The sequence below is a fragment of the Peromyscus leucopus genome, chromosome 22 (genome assembly GCF_004664715.2).
Source record: "Peromyscus leucopus breed LL Stock chromosome 22, UCI_PerLeu_2.1, whole genome shotgun sequence".
Classification (NCBI taxonomy): domain Eukaryota; kingdom Metazoa; phylum Chordata; class Mammalia; order Rodentia; family Cricetidae; genus Peromyscus; species Peromyscus leucopus.
The window spans coordinates 48301238-48315440 of NC_051081.1; the positions used below are offsets into that span (position 1 = coordinate 48301238).

The 14203-nt window shown below is 53.6% G+C and overlaps 1 protein-coding gene across 1 annotated transcript in view; it reads right to left on the reverse strand.

Annotated features, from left to right (window-relative positions):
* The window catches only part of Lpin1 (lipin 1), a 106969-nt gene that overhangs the window by 45434 nt on the left and 47332 nt on the right, over positions 1-14203 (reverse strand).

Sequence of the window (14203 nt, forward strand, 5' to 3'; positions counted from 1 at the left end):
GGCAAAACATCAGCAGTGGGTTTCCCCGTAGGGCCTGCGACCTCCCTGGCCATACATGAGCTCTGGACCAGTTCTGCAGCAGTAGGCACGCACGCTCTCCCATGGAGCCGACTTCAGATCAGATCAGGGAGCAGTCGGCTTCCTCACAAACATGCCACCACCGCGCCATGGGCAGAGCTTACAAGGCAGTTCAGTGCCACAGCACACAGGGTGTGTGGCCCAGCGTGACAGCTGGTGACCTTTCTCCTCCAGCGGTCAGCCTGCCCAGCATCCTAACACTAGGAATGCCAGGCAACGGGGAGACAATGGCTCTCATCAGTTTCTGCCCAGTCTCTGCCCGCCCAGCTGTTCTCTGACAACCCCGGGGGGCCCGTCTGTTAAGTCCTTCGCCCAACCAGCCTGCCAGCCACCCGCCATCCTCAGCAAACCTTTGGGACATCTGCCCTACGGGGTTTGGCTCCACCGTGCACAGAAAAGGCAGTCCCTGGCCTAGGCTTGTGAGAGAGGACTAATACACCTGCGACCAAAATATAAGCCAGTGATCACACGTCCCTGTAATCCCAACCCATGGAAGATGGAGGCAGGAGGATCGGGTTTTCATGTAGCCAACCTGTGCTACATGAGATCCTGCCTCAGAAAACAAAACAAGAAGAAGAGAGGCAGAGTCCCCCGCCCCCAAAAAGGCCTGCAATTTAAAAAAAACACAACGCTGCGACCCTCACCTTCTTCCGATGCGCATCACCCTCCACAATAACTGGAGATTTGAACCTTTGCTGTGTCCAGCAAAAGAGGAAAACTTCCAACTCTGCAGCCTTTGGGGGCATTTTAAAGGGTGTCTTTGCACAATTTCTGCCATGCCTCATATCCCTGTGCCCCTCACAATAATCCTGTGGTAGGAGGCCTTCCACGGGAGGAAACCGAAAAGTAGGCCCCAGCGTCACAAAGCCGATGCCCAAAATCCCAGGCTTGGCATCAGGCTGCCAGACCAGAAGCAGGCTTGCTGGATTCTGAACCAACTCTATTCGAGTTCAGTGAAGCCCCCTGTGACGTCCACCACGGCATCCCTAATTCCACCCTGCTCCTACAGGGTCTGTGCTCATCACCGAGCAACAGACCAAGCTCTCTGGCAGGGAAGGCCCAGCCCAGGCCCGCTCAGCCAAGACCCACCTTGATACTTTCATACTGTGGACTAAACACAGCTCTCAATTCAAAGGGAATAAGAGATGCTTTATTCTAAAGCAAACACAGGTGAGCATTTCCTGAAAACACAGATTCCGATGGCCCTAAGACTGTGTGCTACCATTAGAACAGTTACATGAGACTGTATCAGTCACAGGACAAACGAAGTCATAACAATTGGTGGGGACCACACACGCATGATTCTCAGTAAAGAGAGAAAATCCGGCCACAGGTTTCAGGTGTTATCTAATGACATTCTTAACGTCCGAACTAGCAGAAGCCAGGAGAATACGTTTGCAAGGAACTGATAGTCAAAAGGAAGTTAGAACAGTGTGGTGGTTTGCATGAGAAATCTCCCCCATAGTCTGGGCATCTGAACACTTGGTCTGCAGTTGGCGGCCCTGTTTTGCAGGTCTGTAGTGCCTGTTTTGAAGTTTTAGATGATGAGCCAAGCTAGAAGTAGGTTCCTGGGGGTGGGCTTTGAGGTTTAAAAGCCTCCCTTGTGAACTCCACCAGTTCACTCTGTCTGCTTCCGGCTTGCATTTGACAATGTGAACTCTCAGCTTCCTGTTCCAGTCATCATACCTGCAGCTTGCTGCCACACTCCATACCAGGAGGCTCTGTTCCCCCGGGAACAAAAACCAAAACTAAGTCTTCCTTCTGTGAGTTGTTTTGGTCATGGTGTTTTATCGAAGCAGCAGTAAGGTAACTCATACAGTCAGACAAAGGTGTGGACGGTGAATAGCTAGCTAATAAGAAAACTAAAAGTAGCCCCAGATACTTCAGTTCTGGATCAAGGAGATTCTAACTCTCCACAATCAGTTAACAGTTCAGCCTTCTAGAATCTTTAATACTGGGTGTGTCTCCTGGAGGGGGGAGGCTTCAGTTTACACTGTGTAGGAATGAAAAAGGTTCTGAGAGTTGGGGGGCAGTTAGCAGGTCTCAGCATTCCAGTTCCCCAGGTTCAAATGGGTGAGCACAGGGTCCCAGATGCCTGCAAGGCCCAGTTCTAGTTTTAACAGGTCAGAAATAAGGGGGCGTTTTCCCACTCCATTCAGCATCCCAAGAGGCATCCTTCATCACTGATACGCATGGCTGCTCTGCCCCTGTGACCTCAAGAAAGCAGCCCTCCCAGGCACAGGAACTGTAGAACAGGACAACCACTTTGCTGCTCCAACAGGCTCTTTTTAATTGGGGAAAAAAAAAACAACAACTAGAAATGGGAAGTCTGAGGCAGAGTTCTCCTGCGAACACCCGAGGATTCACTCCCCGAGTAACTGTCTGCAGTGTGAGCAAAGGGCTTGGCTGGTGTATTTTCTAACTGCAAATAGCCAGAAGCAAATAGCTGTCTGCTGGAAACCTCCGCATGTGTTAAAAGGTCTCTGTGTAGACCCAGGGACACTGTTCACAAGCCCCACCAGACGAAAGTCTTCTTGAAATTATCCTTGACATCAAGATCCAGGGGCTGCCTAGACGACCCTGCACTAGGCTTTTTCCTTTAAAAAAAAAAAACACATTGCCTCCACAAACTCACGAAGAAGACTACCATTAACCAGAATATAGGAAGTATTGTCAAGTAGGTGGGGAAACCGGGGGCCTTGTGTGCTGTTGGTGGCAAGGGAAAATGATGCAGATACCTGAAAACCAGTGCTGCAATTCCTTCAAAATGAAAAACAGAATTACCCTGCAACCCAGCAATTCAACATCAATGTGTATCTTCTAAAGAGCTGGAATCAGGGTCTTGAGAAGGTATGTGCACACTCATGCTCACAACATAAAAAGGAAGAATCACCCAGCATCATCGGCAAAGCATCTGTCTGGCAGCCAGACATCCATCGACAGAGCGACAAGAACATGTGGGATGATGGGAGATTACTCAACCTCCCCAAAGAGGAAAATCATGGAGGCTGAGGAAATGGCTCAGAGCATGAAGCACTTGCTGTGCTAGAGGGCGGAGTAGAACTCAGATCCACAACACCACATGGAAGTCAGGCAGGCAGGGTGGCGCACCCCTAACAAGACCTGAGGAGGCAGAGAAGGGGAGCCCCAAGGCAAGCTGGCTAGACTTTCCTCCTCAGTGAGCGCTGGGTGCAGCCAGAGAACCTGACCTCGGTCCACAGCGTGGAGAGAGGAAGACACCCAACATCTATTCTTGGCCTCTATATACATGTACACACACACACACACACACACACACACACATGCACACACATACATACACATGCAAGAAAAGGAGGGGAGGAGATTCTGCAAGCTGCCCCAACCCAGGCAGGATAAGCCAGGAGGGCAGTGAGGGTGTGAAGGAGGCCATGAAAACAGGACAGACAGACGCTGCAGGAGCACCATAGGAGCTACCTAGAGAAAACAGCAGCAGCTACGGGAGCTGGGAGGGAACAGAAATGTGGAGTGGGCGACCTCTGGATGAAGGGTTTCCACTCTGGAGGAGTGCAGTGATGGCTGCTCTGTGCGGCACACTTTAAATGACGTAAGGGCCGGGGATGCAGCTGAGCTGGTGCAGCGATTGCCTGGCGGGCACAAAGCCCTGGGTTTGATTCCCCAGCACTGGGTAAAACCAGGGACAGTGGTTGTGCAGCCTGCAATCCCAGGACTGGGGAGGTGACGACAGGAAAATCAGAACTTCAAAGTCATCCTTGGTGTGAGGCCAGCCTGGGCTACATGAGATCCCGCCTCAAAAATATCAGAAGAAGACGTGAGGTGCACCCCAGGGGCATGTGACCCACAGTGGGCTTTAACAAGCCAGTGTACGCCAGGTCCTCTCAGGCACCCGCTGGGCTGAAGTCAGGCCGGGAAAGGACTCTTTCTCTGCCCCCGTTGGAGGCGCTTGTCTCCAAAAGTCTTGCGTGAATTTTTCTTCAAATGTTCCACACAATCAAACCACTAGACGTCAAGTCCCAGATTTCACTTCCTTCAGCTGCACCGGCATTGAAAAAGCTCAAGGAAGACGCTAATTCGATTAGCCCGAAGATAAGCCGCCAGAACAACCGAGCCAGGGCAGAGGCGCCTCCCACCGGGCCATAATCCCATCAAGCTGCAGAGTTTCAGTGTTCGGCTTCCTTGAAAGCACGTGAGGAGGCAGAAAGGGAGAGGTTTGGTTTGAAGAAGAAAGCGTCTGAGAAACAACGCAGGGGTGAGGGAAGATCAGAGGAACCGAAGAGAACAAAACAAAACGCTGACGTCTCCTGCAGACCTGCTGGAAGACGCTGGCCACCAGGCTGCTTTCCAGTCTGCTGGGTTTTTCGTTTGTTTGTTTGTTTGTTTGTTTTTTCTTGAAATCTGGCAAAAATACTGCACCTGGCAGGGCTGAACACACTGGAGAAAAGGATTCTGCAGTTCCTGGCTCAAATGTATTTTGAAGGAGAACTTGACCAGGTCTTAGAGGCTCCTCGGACCAGCCTGGAATTCTCCAGAGCAGTGGTTCTCATCCCTCCTAATGCTGCGAGCCTCTAATCAGTTCCTCATGTTGTGGTGACTCCCCCCAATCATACGATTATTTCTGTTGCCACTTCATAACTGTGACTTGGCTACTGTTATGAGTCGTACCGTAAATGTCTGAGATGCAGGATCACTGATATGCCACCCCTCTGGAAGTGGTGTTTGACCACCCAAAGGGGTTATGGCCCACAGGTTGAGAACCACTGCTCTAGAGCAAACCAGAACCTTCTGGATCTGTGGGTCACAAAACACACGGGCTCTTTTTCTTTGATGTGGCTGCTTCTGGGCTGGCATTCTGACCAACACTAAGTTCTCTGAAATGCCATTTCCAGGTAAGATCTTCCTAGATAAATGGGGAGCTCGTATGGGGAAGAGAACCCCGCTTCAAGGCCCCAACCTGCAACTGGAGGACACACAACCTCCCGAATTAATCCTGGTATTCGGCAGGTGCTAGGCACAGCCACCACCCCAGCCTCAGACTGTCCCAGACGTGGCCTAGGGACGTCATCAAGAAGTGCCATGAGTCTCAAGACTTCCCATCTAGTTATGACATTAGAAAAGTCTACATTTAGCCCCAAATTGGCAGAATCTATCAGCAGGCTTTATGAACTGCCAAGAAATGCTGCTTCCCCCCCCCCCCGCCCGCCCGCCCCCGCCGCATTTTTTTTTAATCTGCCAAAATTCCAAAGCCCTGCCATAGCTCTCCTAACCCCACAGCTGTATCAATACCATCTCACCACCCGGAATAGTAACACCACTTGGGGGGGGGGGGCCTCAGGTCAACGCCACTGAAAACTTGTCACAGTAACATGAAGGGCTCACAAGACAACAGAGGACACGTGAACAATTATGTATGAGGAGTTAGTTCATCAACCCAGATTCACACAGATACGCAAATCAAGAGAGGGTGGCTCAGTCCCTAAAGTCTCAAAAGCCGGAGGACCTGAGTTTAATCCCAGCATCCCCATAAAAGCCAGGCACGGGCCACTGGGGAGGAGACAGTGAGATCCCAAGACAGCCAAGCAACTGAACCAGTTGCGACAAGTTCAGTTAGAGATCCTGGTTCAAAAGGTAAGGTGGACCTAGGGAAGGTCCACCTCTGGCCTCCACATGTGCACACATAGACACCCACCTACACACACACTACCCACACAAGCCTGCACACACACACACATACCTACACACACACACATCTGCACACACACACTTGCACACATAGACATACCCACCTGCACATACACAGAGACACTCCCACTTACATATGCACACCCCTGAACACACATGCATACAATGATTTTTTTTTTTTTTTTTTTTTTTTTTTTTAGACATTTCTCTGTTAGCTTTGCGCTTTCTGAGCACTTGAGCCAGCTGCCTCGAACTCACAGAGATCCGCCTGGCCTCCCACTGAAACACGTGCATACAATCGATTAATTTTTAAGGCCTTTCAGAAGGTCCCACATCAAACCATTCCACAAAAACTCCAATAGTGAGAGCAGAATCACAGACCATACACTCCATGCTCCGGTCATTATCGCGACAAAGCCCCAGGAAGAGCTACCCATCTGGCACATGTGAGCAGACCCCAGCAATCCCACAGCAAGAACTGATTCTACAGATAAAAGCAGATGATGTTTTTAGTGAGTGTGTCTGCACAGGCACGTGTCTGCACACCCCACAGCACGTAAATGGACCTCAGAGGACAATTAGTGGGAGTCAGTTTGTTCTTTCCACAGAGCTAGTGAGAGTGTGTTCTTTTTTTCCAGGAATGTGGGTTCCAGAAACCGAACTCCAGTCGTCCTGGTTGGCAGCAGGCACCCTTACCTGCTGAACCACCTCACCAGCCCCCAGAAACAACACGGTATTTGTGGGTGGCAGTGACCGCAGACTTGACTGTGAGGAGAAAGCAGGAACCACTTCGAGGTCAACAAGACCCTGGATTAATAAATTATGGACCGTCCACGTTATGTACAGAATAGCTCAAGCCTATTAAAAGTGGAAGGGAGTTTTAGGCTCTATAAATACCCACACTCACAGGGGGTGGGGGGGGAGACCTTGGCTTTTCCGTCTACACAAGTATTTCTTTCACATCAGTTTTCCATGGGAAGTCTGAAAACTTCTGTACACGTGTCTCAGGGTCTCCATGTCAACGAAAACTACTCAGCAGAAAAGGGACGTGAAGGCTGAGGAGACAGGGGCTGAGGAGACGGCCCCCCGGGAAAGGGGCTGCTGCCAAGCCTCAGAACCTGGCTCAGCCCCTGGAGACTCTATGAAGTTGTCCTCTGACCTCCACTCATGCTGTGACATGCACAGACACACACACACACACACACACACACACACACACACACACACAATTTGAATACTGCTTCTGATAAGGTTGCCCGAATGGCAGGGTCAGCTAGGACATGGTCCCTACTCGGGCAATAAGGGGGTAGTATTATAATCCCAGGTTATAAGAGGCCTCAGGTCCCTGCCAGCAGGAGGGGACACATAGAAGACACAATGCGGGCCCTGTACCCTGGGACACACACTGCCTTGGGTTGGGACTCAGGACCTCGGCCCTCAACCGTTAGCTCCCTTGCAGGGCACGGGACCTTTGTTCCCCCTTGGAAGTGCCCAGTGTCCTCTCACACACTTGGGAGAGTCCTCTAGCCAGCTGCTCATCTTGGTCACGAATGCTCTGTTCCTGGGACCTCTGTCCGTCCCCGCACCTCCCCCTCCAATCCTGTCCCTGGCCGTCAGTCATGGTCACGTACCCCCTGCCTGTCCAAGAGAACTGTGGCTCGTTCTGAACCTGTAAGATGGGTGATTTAAACGGCACCCACCACCCGGAGATACTAGAACACAGCCTGTAGTCCGTTCCACAGTCCACCCTCCAGGTAAAAAGTGGTTCTGACCCAATGGTGGCAAACAGCTCCAAAGAACATACGGAACTAAGTCTCTTGCAGCAGCGTGCTTTGTATGTATTTAAAGTATTCGGATTGTGCCTACACACAAATAAAGGCAGAGCAGGGAACACTACCGGATCAGAGGAATCCTGGGGTATTGGAAGGGTATACTCAGGTTCCACAATAAACATGGTTTCAGGCAGGGTATTGGGGGGCACATGTCTGTGATTCCAACATCCATCAAGGAGGCTGAGGCAGGATGATCCTGAGCTCCAGGCTAGCCTGGGCAACACAGGTCAAGAACAGCCTGGGATACATAGCAAGTTCCAGGCCAGTCCAAGCTACAACAGCTCCACGTTCACAGATAAGGACATCCCAGTGTAGCCGGATCACCTATCAGCCTGTATCACTCACTCCTGGTTGCTTTTAAAAGGCTCCAAAGGCCAGGGCTGTTAGTGCACAGGACACCAACCCCACACCCAGCCATCCTAGAACAAGGTACCTATCACACCTACATACTTGCTAAAATCAATTCATATCATTATTGGTCCCTTTCAGACCTTGAACCGAAGACAGAGAAGACTCCAGAAAAATGGCTTTACAATCTAAGGTGGGGTAGTAGGGGTGATCCAAGGCAGCTCAGGGATGGACCAGAAGCTAGCATCGGCGAGCCAGGCGAGCCCAGCTCTGCAAAGGGCCCCCAGTGGTACCCTGAGCTCCCCACTTAGAGGGACAGTCTGAAGTTGCTCTGAAGTACCTCAATTCATTTTAGGCAACAACCTGGTAAGCCAAGTATGGTTTTTCCACTCACTCGAGATAGGGAAAGCGATAACCCGGCTCCAGAAGTGACGTCTCGGGCCCACGGATCTCCAGCTATCAGTGGTCAGCCGCCCTGCCATCCCCTGACCTTTCCCTCTCTCTAGCCCAAAGCCCTGACAGCAAGAGATAACCAAAAGGCCTGCCTGGCCCAGCCCCACCAGCGGATACGCCCCACTCAGGACAGTCACCAAGGGTCCCATCTCCCTCATCTGAACCCCAAGTCATCAGCCAGGCAACAAGACCGGGCACGCTGTCCCTTGCACCGCCACAGCCCGCTTTCCAAAGTGGCAAGCATCCTAAGAACGCTGGCAACTGTCACCTAAAGAAGGGAGAAGTCACACGGGGTGGCTGGCGCGGCCACCAAGACAGCACCAAGCCCAGGAGCCAGGCTTCCCAGCCCAACCACCAGGCCCTACACAATCAGGGAAAGGGCCAAACGCACACCCACACACACACACAAAACCCGTGACAGCAGACACCATGTCAGCAAACAGGAAGCTCGGTCAACATGGGGGACCGAACACATGGCGATCTTTCAGCCTTTCTGGGGACACTGAAAAGTTCCCTGACTGGGGTGCTTATCAGTCCTGAATTATTATGCATTCCTAAACGGCTTTCATTCATCAAACACGTATTAAGGAACAAGGGGTGGGCAGCACGTCTGAATCCTCCTCATGGGTCCCCGTCCATCCACTCCTCTAAGAACCGTTACAGGCTCACCTTCCCCACAACTTCGCTACCCTGTGGGAAGCCGCTGTGTCCCAGGGTCCCCAGACCAGCCGGGTCCCGGGCTCTCTCTCTCTCTCCTTCTTCCGTCCTGCCAAGGAGGATGGGTATCTGTGGCAACTACTGGCCACACAAATGATCAGCCAGCCCTCTATATTCCCCAGGCCTTCCCCCCAAGTAAAACCGTCCCCCAGGCCTTCCCCCATGTAAAACTGTCCCCGTAGGCCAGGTTGGTGGAGCCGCAGGCCCAGCGCCCACCACACACACACACACACACACACACACACACACACACACACGCGCACACACACACGCACGGCAGAGCAGCAGGAGGCCTGGCCGGGTTAACCTGAGAATCTGGGGTCCCAGCTCGCTGCCACCCAGCGGAGGTGTGCCCTTGGGCACACGGGAGGTCAACCTCCCAGGCTGGCCTCGGTATCCTCGGCTGCAAAGCCTGAATCCTAAGCCCCTCGGGATGAGTCTCATCCGGGTCCCAGCCCCCGCGGGGTCCCCTGCAAGCTCGGGCGCTCCATTGGGAAGGCCCGGGGATGCCACGCGGCCCGCACGGCCTCCTGGCGGGTCCCCCACAGCTTAAGGACGTGCCTTGGGGTGTGCGCAGGGACCCAGATCCCCGCGGCTACTCACCGAGCCGACCCGCGCGTGCGTCGCCGCCGCCTTTGTATGCAAACACCAGGCCTGAAGCTGCTGTCAGTTTAGAGCACGGGGAGGGGGCGGGGCCTGGGCGGGGGCGGGGCCTCCGGGGCGGCGCCAGGGGGGCTCGGAGGAGCGGTGGAGCTGGGATGCTTTCAGGGCCCACTGACCTCCTCTCTGGCACCTCCACCTCCCCCATCCCACCCCACCCCACCCCACCGTAGACAAGGACCGTCTGCCTTGACTTTGCCCGGAGCAGGGACTCTGAGTCTCCTCCCCGCGAGCCAAAGTCTTCAATTCCAACAACCTGACCCCTTCTTGACCTTATTGCCACACGCCGGCGGGCCGTCAGACCCTACTCTGTGCGCCCCCACACCTGACCTACCTCCGGGCTTAACATTCACCACCAGGGAGCAAAACCCCAATAAAGAATAAGCAAAGAATAACACCAAGTCCGGTGGTGGAAAGCTACTCTCAAGGGTCACTGAGACCCCAAAGGACAGTAAATCACATCTTGCTTTGTTTTGGAGACAGGGACTCCTCTATCCCAGGCTGGCCTCAAACTTTCTATGTAGCCCAGGATGACCCTGAACTTCTGATCTGCCTGTCACCTCCCAAGCGAGCGTTGAGATTACAGGCAAAACCCTACTTCCACCATGCCTAGATTCCGGGTGCTGGGGATGGAGCCCAGGGCTTCAGATGTGCTGGGCACTCACTCTACCAACTGAGTCACAGCCCCAGTCACAAACATCAAGCTCTATGTAGATGCAAAGACCCTCCGGAGAGGCGGTGCTTTCCAGGGAACCACAGCAATGACCCTGGAAGAAAGTGCCTGGAGACACAAACCTGAGAGGTCTTGCAGGCCACAGAGAGAGTCGGAGTACCATGTAGATGTTAGCCCAGGAAGGAAACTGGTATAAGGGGCTGGTATGGCAGGAATGGATGCCATCCCACAGCATTCCAGGAGACCAGAGAGGAGGTGGAGAGCAGAGGGATGGGAGGGGACTTCACTACACCTTGGTGGGGCGGGGGGGGGGGGGGGGGGACACTAGCTTTTTATGGGGGGAAGGGGCTATTGTATAGCCCAGGCTGGTCTCAAATTCTATGTATCTAAGGATGACCTTGAACTTCTGATCCTTCAGCCTCCAGAAAGCTGAGATCACAGAGGCGCACTGGGGTCTACTTATTGGAGAGCGTGCATAATTGGGTTACTCAGGCCAGCTGTGTGCTCTACCAGTCAAGCTGTGCTCCCCTGACCCACCCACCCACCCCCCAGGTCGAAGCCCAGATCCCTTTTGAGGTCCATGGTAGACCCGCAGGAGAGCTGAGCCAGGCCAGGCTGGCTCCACCCAGGAGCTCTCGAGGACAGCCGCGGTGTGCTGTGGCATGACCAGGCAGGGATCAGCATAGGCCGGGTGGCTCTGCATCAAGCCAGGTGTGGAAGTGCTCCAGCTGTGCTTGGGGCAACCCTCAGCCATCCGCAAGGATGGTCTCCACTGCCCACGAATTCCTGATGAGGTCCTGGGCCCCAGAATGAAGGCAGCCTGCCCCTCCCCTGCCCTCCAGGCTTTCCCAGAAAGCACATACTACATTTTGCCATTTACGTGAAGCCTTAACACGTTTTTTTTTTTTTTTTCTTTTAATCATTCAGCTCTACAGACGGGAAGATTCCGAACGTCATAAAATTCAGCCCAAAGCCCTTATCCCACAAATGAACCTGGGGATTGGTGCATATACACACACACACACACACACACACACACACACACACACACACACACACACTCATACGGCTCTGATCAGCAAAGGTCTGGCTGAGGGGGCGGTTCACAGCGAGTTAGCTCCAGTTAGCTTAGATCACACACATACACGGGTCACTTTTTTTTCAGAAACATTCACTAAGTCACAATACAGAGAACCGGATTCTCCCAAGCCCAAGCGCTCCAGCCCAGCACTGTCTGGAGCCTCCCTGGTGGGGCCCCAAGGTATGTTTGTCAGCAGCCTGGCTGGTGGCTGGGTGGTGACTCAGCCTCGGAGCTGAGGTGATCCCCAGAGCCAATCGCCGCACCTGCAGCAGCGTTCAGCACCAGTCGGAAGAGGGGAAATAACCTAATGACTCTGGTTAGAGGAGGAAGAAGCCAGACCTGGGCTGAGCCACACAGCATCCTCGATTCCAGACTCAGTTTCACAATCCAGGAAGTGGGTGGAGGTGTTCGTGAAGCAGGTCCAGTCTGGGGCTGGGAAAGGAACCTGTTAGGTTCGGGGCAAAGTGGCTGACTAGACTTTCAATTCTAAAATCCAGTACTCTTGAGGAGCGGGGATTCCATTGTTGGATTCCAGTGCTGACTTGTCCTGAGAGGACAGCATCGTAACTGTCCCGACCGCAATGAGAACACAACTCCTCTCATTGAAACCCACTCTTCTCAGCGTGACATAACTGTTAAGTCCTGATTCTGTTTTCCTGACGGACTACTCCACTGCTAACAGCTCTGACCCAGGGTGCCCGGGCGGGCAGGTGTGGGCAAAAGGGTGAGCTGCCCTCTGCATGAGACCACCCACCCCACCCCACCCACCCCCGCCCCAGTCACCCCCCACCATGGACAGACAACTGACTGACCTCTCCACTCCAGAGGTCAGTTCTGCAAAATCCCAGCAGAGAAGATCCCAGAGGCACTGGGCGCTGTCCCAGAAGGACAGGGTGCTAATGCCTAGCTAGGGCTTCTGGGAATGAGGAGGTTCTTCGGGGTCTAAGGCTAGACCTTAGCGGTGCTCCCCCACCTGCCCCACCCCACCCCACCCCATTAAGTACCCAAAGGAGACCCTGCTGGTCCTCTCAATGAGACAATGGACCTCAAGAAATTGGGATTTCGCTAGGACTCCCATGCTGGGAGGAGACAATGGCTGAAGCCTGTTATCCACCTGGGAGGACACTTGTCTCCCAGGAAGAGGCTTCACAGGGACTTGTGAAGATTCCTCTTCTCAGTGGGCCCGCACTGAACTCATTTCCTTTCTCTGTTTTTCCCCATGACCTGTCTAACTGTCCTGTTGAAGGCAGGTTGCAGAGCCTAAGCTTGTCAAGGTGCTAGGACCCCAACAAATCCAGTGACACAATGAGGCATCTTCACCATGGGGACTTCCTCACTCGGGTCCCCTGAAGCCAGGTGGAACCACTGGCCACCTGGTGCCACTTCACTGAGGAGGAGGAAGGACAGAGGACAGAGCAGTGGGAACACACCACAGAGACAGAATGTAGCCCGTGGCACTATGACTGGCCTGGGAGAACTTTTGGGGGAGTAAGAGGATATAAATGGCCCCGGGTTCCAAAGGCAGAGGAAGAGGAGGAGGAGGAGGAGGTCATCCAGGAACGGCAAAGGGCGGGAGCAAAAGCATCAGGGACAGAAGACTTTAGAAGGTCACCAGGGACATCTTAATTAGGGTGGTGCTCCAGGAGGGTAAAGGAAGCGCCAACGACAGAGAGGAAAAACGCCTAGTTGGCTTGGCGGCAGGTGGGCATCTTGGAGCCTGTCTGTGCTACTCCAGTCCATCCCCCGACATGCCAGGAAGTAAATAGCACTCGGGCTCCCTGGGGACCCAGGCACACATCACTGCAGCCAACACAGCCAGCCTCAGGGCCAGCACACGTGGGGTCACACCCACACTGTGGCCATGAGTCTGTCTGTGGACAGAGTCCCCATCTCTGTCTCTGGGAGGAGCAGCCATTACCCATGGCCTCTCATTCACTCACTCCCCCATTCAGCACAGTGGCCTGTGTGGCAGGTGCCCAGGCTGCACAGGGTTGATGGGGTGGGTACCTGTCCTCAGTGGGTACACAGTCTCAAGTAGCGATCACATGTTCAGTGCTGCTATGGACCCGAGGGTTGCCCACCAATAAAGGGTTTTGGAAACCTAGTCTCCAAGCAAGAGGGTTCCGCCACTTTGGAATCCCGTGTGGGCACTTGTCTAGGCAAATCCGGGCCAGATGGAGGTGCTAAGTGCAGGAGACAGCCAACAGCGTCTGCAGGGATGCTGAGGTACATACACCAGGGCTGGCAGAGGCTGTGGCTGGCCTCAGGTGGGCAGGGACAGTGATAGCTACTAGGTAAGATCTCTCTCTCTCTCTCTCTCTCTCTCTCCCTGAGGGAAAGCAAGAGAGAGGCCATGATACCCTTTCCACTGTGGTCCCCTGGGAAAGAATCATAATAATGAGCCAGGTAAGTCAGAAGGTAAAAAGACAACACAGGACCAGAAGTACCAAGGTGCCGAGGGAGATGCCAGGAGTCAGCATCAGCAGGAATGGAGGAATGAATTCCATGACTTGGGAACAGTGGCTGCCACTCTGGGAAGCTACTGACTGCTCTGCTTGGTTCTGGTCCTAGGACGGTCCTAGGTCCGTCCCCAGTCAGTCAGTCCCGAGGGAGTCACCTGTGACCTCGTCAGGCAAATGTCACAGGGGCAGCAGCCCAGAGAGCAATGTGTCTCCAGTCTCA